The following is a 6,606-nucleotide window of genomic DNA, read 5'->3' as shown; positions in this document are numbered from 1 at the left end:
CAGAGGGTTGTATCAGAGATACAAAACAATCCTCTGGTTGTTGATTCGATCCAATAGAAGGTTCTCAGAAACCTGTGGCTCTGATGCCATATGAAGAATCTCATGTTTTTCTAAAGAGACTCCATATCTATCAATCATATAAATATACACATTTGTCTTTTATAGACAAATTATAGATGAGAAAATATAGAATTAAATTACCAATTTCTATACCATACCAAGACTTACACTAAATACAAGACATTGTATCTATCATTTCTAAATATACATAATACAATACACACCTTCTATATTAACCTGATGGAAAGAGCTCGAATTGATTCTTGATATTAGAGAATCTAGAGAGAGAATGTGGGGTTGAGAGAGAAAAAGGGAGATAGGGTGTTTTGAGGCTTAAGGTTGTAGTTCTCCGATATTTCCTCTTTCTCCAACAAGAGATTCCACCTTCTCAAAAAGCTTCTTTTATCTTCTTTAGTACTCCAGTAAAGTTATAGGTAGCTGCTCCGACCTCACTGCAGATAGAAGGTTAGTGCGTGTAAATGTCTTATTGGTCAATAATGCCCTCACAAGTACTAGAATATCAAGAAAAATATTTTAAAAGGGATTATTAATTTTGTATTGGTTTGTGCCCTAGATTAATAAAAGTTCCAGAGAAATAAACACGAGTCAATTTCAATTGCAGCGAATTTGGCATTTGTGAAAAAAGTTGCGATTTTTTTAGTGTTTTTTTTAACACAATGAACCAGAAAATAAGGTCTATATATATATATATATATGTGTGAATTTTCTAGGGTTAACAACCCCCCTAAAAAACATAAGATCAAATTAGAATCTCTCGTGAATCTCTTTTTTACCCCCATTACCCTCATATTAAAAGAACGCAAAGCCTGTATAAAAGGGGCATTTATCACTTTTAGTTCAAAATTTAAAAAACAAATACCACAACGACGGAATTTTGAATCGTCTCTCTCCTCTCTCTCTGTCTCTCCCTTCCTCCCTCTTTCCCTTCCCCATCGTCTCTGCCTCTCTAACCGTTATGCCTTGCCCTCCCCCATACTATCTCTATTGCCTAAAAAACACAGGAGAGTACACTATTCTCTTTCGCCTTACCATTCTCTCACGCCTTGCCGTCCCTCTCTCTCAAGACCTCTATTGGGGAAAAACCAATTTTTTGTTTGAAGATTGAATGGAGGATTGCCTCTTTGAGAACCCAATATTAGATTTAAGTTCAAAGCTACTCTCAAGATACTGATTTTGAATAAGGTATGGATTAATACTTAAGATATATATTCACTTTTGGTGAAGAATTAGCATGCTAATAATCCCTCTCTCTCATTCTCTCTCTTCCCTCTCTCGAGAGCCTATTGTTCATCTCAAATATGAATTTACAGGCCCACTTGATGACCTTTTTTTTTTTTCTTTTTTGTTAAGTGTGATTTTTTCTATAATTTACATTGTTTATCTATCTATTGATTTATGTTTTGGTGTGAGATTCTATCTCATTTTGATTTTTCACTTTATTTGTTTTTGTTTAGGCAACTCCAATACTAAAAGCCCAAGTGACTGATATAATCTCAGTCGATGTATAATTTAAAAATCCCGCCAAAAATAATAAGTTCAATTAGAATCGCTCAATTTAGTATTTGATTCATTGTAGCTACTACAATTATTGACTTGTTTGTAAACCATGTTGAGATCCAACACATATGCAAACTATCTGATAAAATTCCTAATAGAAGGGAACATGGAGAAGCCACATCAAGATTGTCACTGAGTGGGATTTACTGTTGATTAGCGGTGGAAAAGCCCTACATTAACAAACAAATTGGGAAAAATATCCTGGTGATTGTTATATATTGCATCCCTATTGCCAAAGTAGTCTTATGTATTATGCTTTTATTTTAAAAATTCTATGGATATGTAGGTTATGTTATAATTAATTATTTTAGGTTCATATAAATTTTGTTTTCTTGATATGTAGGGCCTGTTATGATACCATAAGCAATGAATCTGTTTTTTTTTTAATCATAAAATTTAGACACTTTCCACAGGTACGTAAGTGAAATGCCACATGGAAACTCCTCCAAATGAAACCACGGTTGTAGAGAGCGTAGCATCAGTTACAGAAAATCCAAACAGTTTCTAGATCCATACCATGGGGAAATATTTTCAATTCATGATGATGCTTATGAATTTTTACAAGTGTTTTGCCAAGTCATGGGATTTTGGGTGCGTCCTCAACGAACTATTGGAAAAGAAGGTGATGGGAATGAAACTACTAGAAGATATTATGTTTGCCATAGGGAGGGCCATTTAACAAACAAATACTTGTCTGAAATTAAAAGAGAAAGAGATCGATCATCAAGGAGATGCAATTGTGGAGTACAATTGGGGCGCGAAATGCTGCTTTACATACGGGTTTTTTGGGCATTTACATGTGACAACTTTGTATATATAATTTTAGAATGGTACATAATGATTATTGTCCTATCAATTTTGTTAAGAAGTTATTATAAGATTGAATTTGGATGTGAGAAGTTATTGTAAGGTTGAATGTGGATGCAATATTGATGTTGTACATCAAATGTAACATCAACGAGCTATGTTGAGGACTATCTATGATGCTGTTTTGTCATATCAACAACTTCATCATGAAATTCATTCATCATTCACCCCTTATGGGCTCCATTTACATACCATTTTTTGTGATAGTCAAATGTGCAAAAACCCTCCAAATGCTTGTTCCCAATTCATGTAAAAACGAAACAACTTGTTCCAAACTCATATTATATAGATCTATGTGATTATGTTTGTGTCTATGTGTGTGAGTGTGTGTCTGAGAGAGAGAGTATATAGTTCTCTATTATTGTATTTATGTGTGTGTGAGAGAGATAGAATTTACAACAAAATTAGTTATTTTTTCCACAAAGTCATTTAAGGTAATCTCATTTCACATCATATTCATAAACATGGACATTCACATGGCATGTAACTTAAGAGAGAGAAAGAGAGCTTGAAACCACAACTTACCCATCAAATAAGAAAACCTTTATTCATGTCCAAGTTGTTTCCTTTCGAAAAAAAAAAAATAATTCCATGTATGACATTGATACCAAAAACAAAACAATTGTCTCATATCTTTTGAATGACATAGGACTACATAGACATAAGAAAGAAAACTGCTCCTATTTTCAACTAAAGTTTGTGAATTACTTGCTGCCCTATTTTTGGGTAGAAGTTCTTCATCCATCAATTATGCTACAAATGGGTTGAGAATCCAATTCTATGCCATCTTCATCATATGCTTGCTCTTGACAGGCACCACCTCTTAACAATGTCTGATGCTATCAAAGAAAAGAAAATACAAAACTATCATTAGTAAATATTAGAGGGAGAGCAAGCAACAAATTCTCGTGCAATTATAAAACCCAAGTAATAAAAAGTATAACATGGACGATTTTTGTGATACTTTTTTTACATTGATTTTGTGCATTAAGATCAGGGGAAAAAATGAATATCAAGCTACAACAAGTAATGCTCAGTCTATATGCACTAAATTGGAATGACAGAGTGCTCTGTCTAATGCATGTGTTTTAAAGCAAATTACATCGAGTTGTTTCATCGTATATTCTCGCATTATTTCAAAGACGTACAACCCTTATACTGTAGTTTACATATGGACTTCAATCTCTTCTAATTTTATTTTGCAGCCCCATGGACTTTCTAAGATATGGAAATTGCAGCTACTTGTCCACTATATACATAGAAAAATCTTCAATAAAAACATAATACATAAGACTACTTTGGCAATAAGAGTGCAATATATGACAATCACAAGGATATTTTTACCAATGTTTTTAATAATGTAGGGCCTTTCTACTACTAATCAACATAAAAACCCACTCGGTGACAATCTTGAGGTGGCTTCTCCATTTCTACCTCTATTAGGAATTTTATCAGCTATTTTGCAAATGTGCTGGATCTCAACCAGGTTTACAAACAAGCCAATAATTGTAGTAGCTACAATTAATCAAATACTAAATTGAGTGATTCTAGTTGAACCTCTATAGTTTGGGGGCATTTTTTAAAGGGAAAAGTTCATATAGAGCCGAGGCTCTAAACAATCACATTTGAGCCTACCTCAAAAATTTTACTAGAAGAGGTTGTTTTGATGCCCCAATATCTTCAAATGATCATCTTGACCTCAAGATGTACGGACATGAGAAAAAAATAAATTGTAAGTTTTGAAAACAATGTATTTTGTTACGCCTTTTTGGACCGTAAATTTTCAAGATTTTTAAGTTTTCGTAGATATCTTGATCTACACTATTTTTTAAGCTTTAAATTTTATAAATAAATATGAAAATATATTTAAGGCTATCACAAAGATTTCCAACATTACAACCGCATTTCTTAATACTATTTGAAGGTAGGCTCTAATTTGATTGTTTAGAGTCTAGGCTCTATACAAACTGCACCTTTGTTTAAATTATATATGGACAGAGATAATTCCATTTATATCAGTCACTTGGGCTTTTAGCATTGGAATTGCCTAAACAAACACAAATACAATGAAAAATCAAAATGAAGAGAGAATCCCACACCAAAAAAATCGATAAGGAAAAAACCCCAAGATTAAAGTAAAAAAAAAAAAAAGCACATCAAGTCCATGTTTTAGTGGGCCTGTAAATTCATATTTGAGACGAACAATAGGCCCTAGAGAAAGAAAAGAGAGAGGGATTATTAGCTTGCTAATTCTTCACCAAAAGTAAATATACATATATTAAGTACTAATCCATACCTTGTTCAAAATCTAGATCTTGTGAGAGTAACTTTGAACTTGAATTGAATATTGGGTTCTCAAAAAGGAAATCTTCCATTCAATCTTCAAACAAATATTAGAGTCTTCCTAAATAGAGGTCTTGAGACACAGGGCGGGCAAGGCGAGAGAGAGAATATGGTACTTTCTTATGTTTCGTAGGCAATAGAGATAGTATTGGCGAGGGAAAGGCGTGACGGTTAGAGGAGCAGAGAGGATCAGCAAGGCAAGGAGAGAGAGAACGTAGAAAGGCATGTAAGAGAGGGGGGATGGATTTTTTAATTCCCTCATTTTTGTATTTGTTTTTAAAATTTTGAACTAAAAAGTAAGAAACGCCTTTTATATAAGCTTTGGGTTTTTCTAATATGAGGGTAATGGAGGTAAAAAAGAGATGTTTTTCTAATATGAGGGTAATGGAGGTAAAAAAGAGATTCACAAGGGATTCTAACTTGAACCTATGGTTTATGGGGGTTTGTTAACTCTAAAAAATCCTATATATATATATATATATATATATATATATATATATATATATATATATATATATATATATATATATATATATATATATATATATATATATATGTTTTTTAGTATTATTTAAATTTTTACCATTATTTTTCCTACTATCACATCTACACCAATTCCCTACCCATTATTACATTTTAAAACTTCCGTATGTTCAAAATCATAATTGCAAAAAAAATAAATAAATAAAAATTTAAAGTCACAACAATTTTGTTTACCAAAAAAAAAAAATGTAGCAATAATTTTGGATTTCGAAAATCTTAAAATTTAAATTTCAAAATTTTTAAAAGAGAAAATTGTTTTTATAAATGATTGTTTAGACCTTTCCGGATTCTATAGATCTGAAATTTTTTTTTTTTTGTTTCTTCGTTGGTAGGGCCGAGGTGCAACTTAAAAAAGACAAAAAATTCGGATTTACCGTAACTTAAAAATGGCTAGTTGACCAATCTTCTTTGTAATTTCTGCATGTAAGTGAAGCATTTTATATTTTACCTAAAATTTTATAGTCGCTAGATCAAAAAATAAGTAGGTTTGCGATTAGTACATTGCCATTAAAAATATGCACGCCTAGAAAACATGTTCCACTAGGGTGTTTATAATTTTCCCTTTTATCATCAAGGGAAAAATACTTACACAACCACATCTATCTCTGTCGCCACCTCTCTTTCTAACATCATATGTTTTTCTCTCTTTTTTGTTCTCTATCAAGGGCACAAAAATTCTATTTTGTTTCTCGTTCTCTCTCTCCCTTTCTCATCAACCCGTGAATATCACGTCTCTCACACACAGCAACAACCAATAATTTCATGCACTCTCTCCAATCGAATATGGAATATATGATCCAAGAAGTTGGCCCAGATACTATTTTTTTTCCAAAATTTACAAGGTTTGAAAAAAGTTTATACTATATTCACTTTAGAAAGAACTGAATAACAATAATCATTCGTTTACATGCTAACATATTAAAGAAGAGCAAAACTGTCAAGTTGAAAACCTGAATATGAAGCTATCTCTCTCTATGCAAAAATAATTAAGTCAGAAAATATCATATTTTACCACAAACAAAAAAGAAAGAAAGATTGAAAATTAAAAAATGTAATTTTTTAAGAGATATGTCCTTTCTTTTTAAATCTTTTGCCGAGGAATATTTTTATTTTTTATTTTTCTTCTTTTCACCCCTTTTCTTTTCTTTTGACAAATATCACTTACAAGTAGTCTTATTACAATAACTTTTGCTTCAAATAAAATAAAACTAACAA

At 31.8% G+C, this 6,606-nt stretch overlaps 2 long non-coding RNA genes across 2 annotated transcripts; one reads left to right on the top strand and one right to left on the bottom strand.

Annotated features, from left to right (window-relative positions):
- Nucleotides 1-897: 897 nt before the first annotated feature.
- Nucleotides 898-2,668, top strand: LOC110007036 (uncharacterized). The gene is made up of 2 exons (XR_002280536.2): nucleotides 898-1,263; nucleotides 2,052-2,668. It is a non-coding gene; the product is annotated as an uncharacterized LOC110007036 (long non-coding RNA).
- A 372-nt stretch (nucleotides 2,669-3,040) lies between these two features.
- On the bottom strand, nucleotides 3,041-5,048 carry LOC148782040 (uncharacterized). The gene is made up of 2 exons (XR_016055330.1): nucleotides 4,802-5,048; nucleotides 3,041-3,344 (listed from the first exon to the last, which is right to left on the bottom strand). It is a non-coding gene; the product is annotated as an uncharacterized LOC148782040 (long non-coding RNA).
- Nucleotides 5,049-6,606: the final 1,558 nt, after the last annotated feature.

Source organism: Amborella trichopoda, chromosome 5 (assembly GCF_054954075.1).
Source record: "Amborella trichopoda isolate Santa Cruz 75 chromosome 5, AtrichopodaSantaCruz75HAP2 v2.0, whole genome shotgun sequence".
NCBI classification, from domain to species: Eukaryota; Viridiplantae; Streptophyta; class Magnoliopsida; order Amborellales; family Amborellaceae; genus Amborella; species Amborella trichopoda.
The sequence above is the reverse complement of the archived record's forward strand: the minus strand, read 5'-3'. Positions and strand labels throughout refer to the sequence as shown.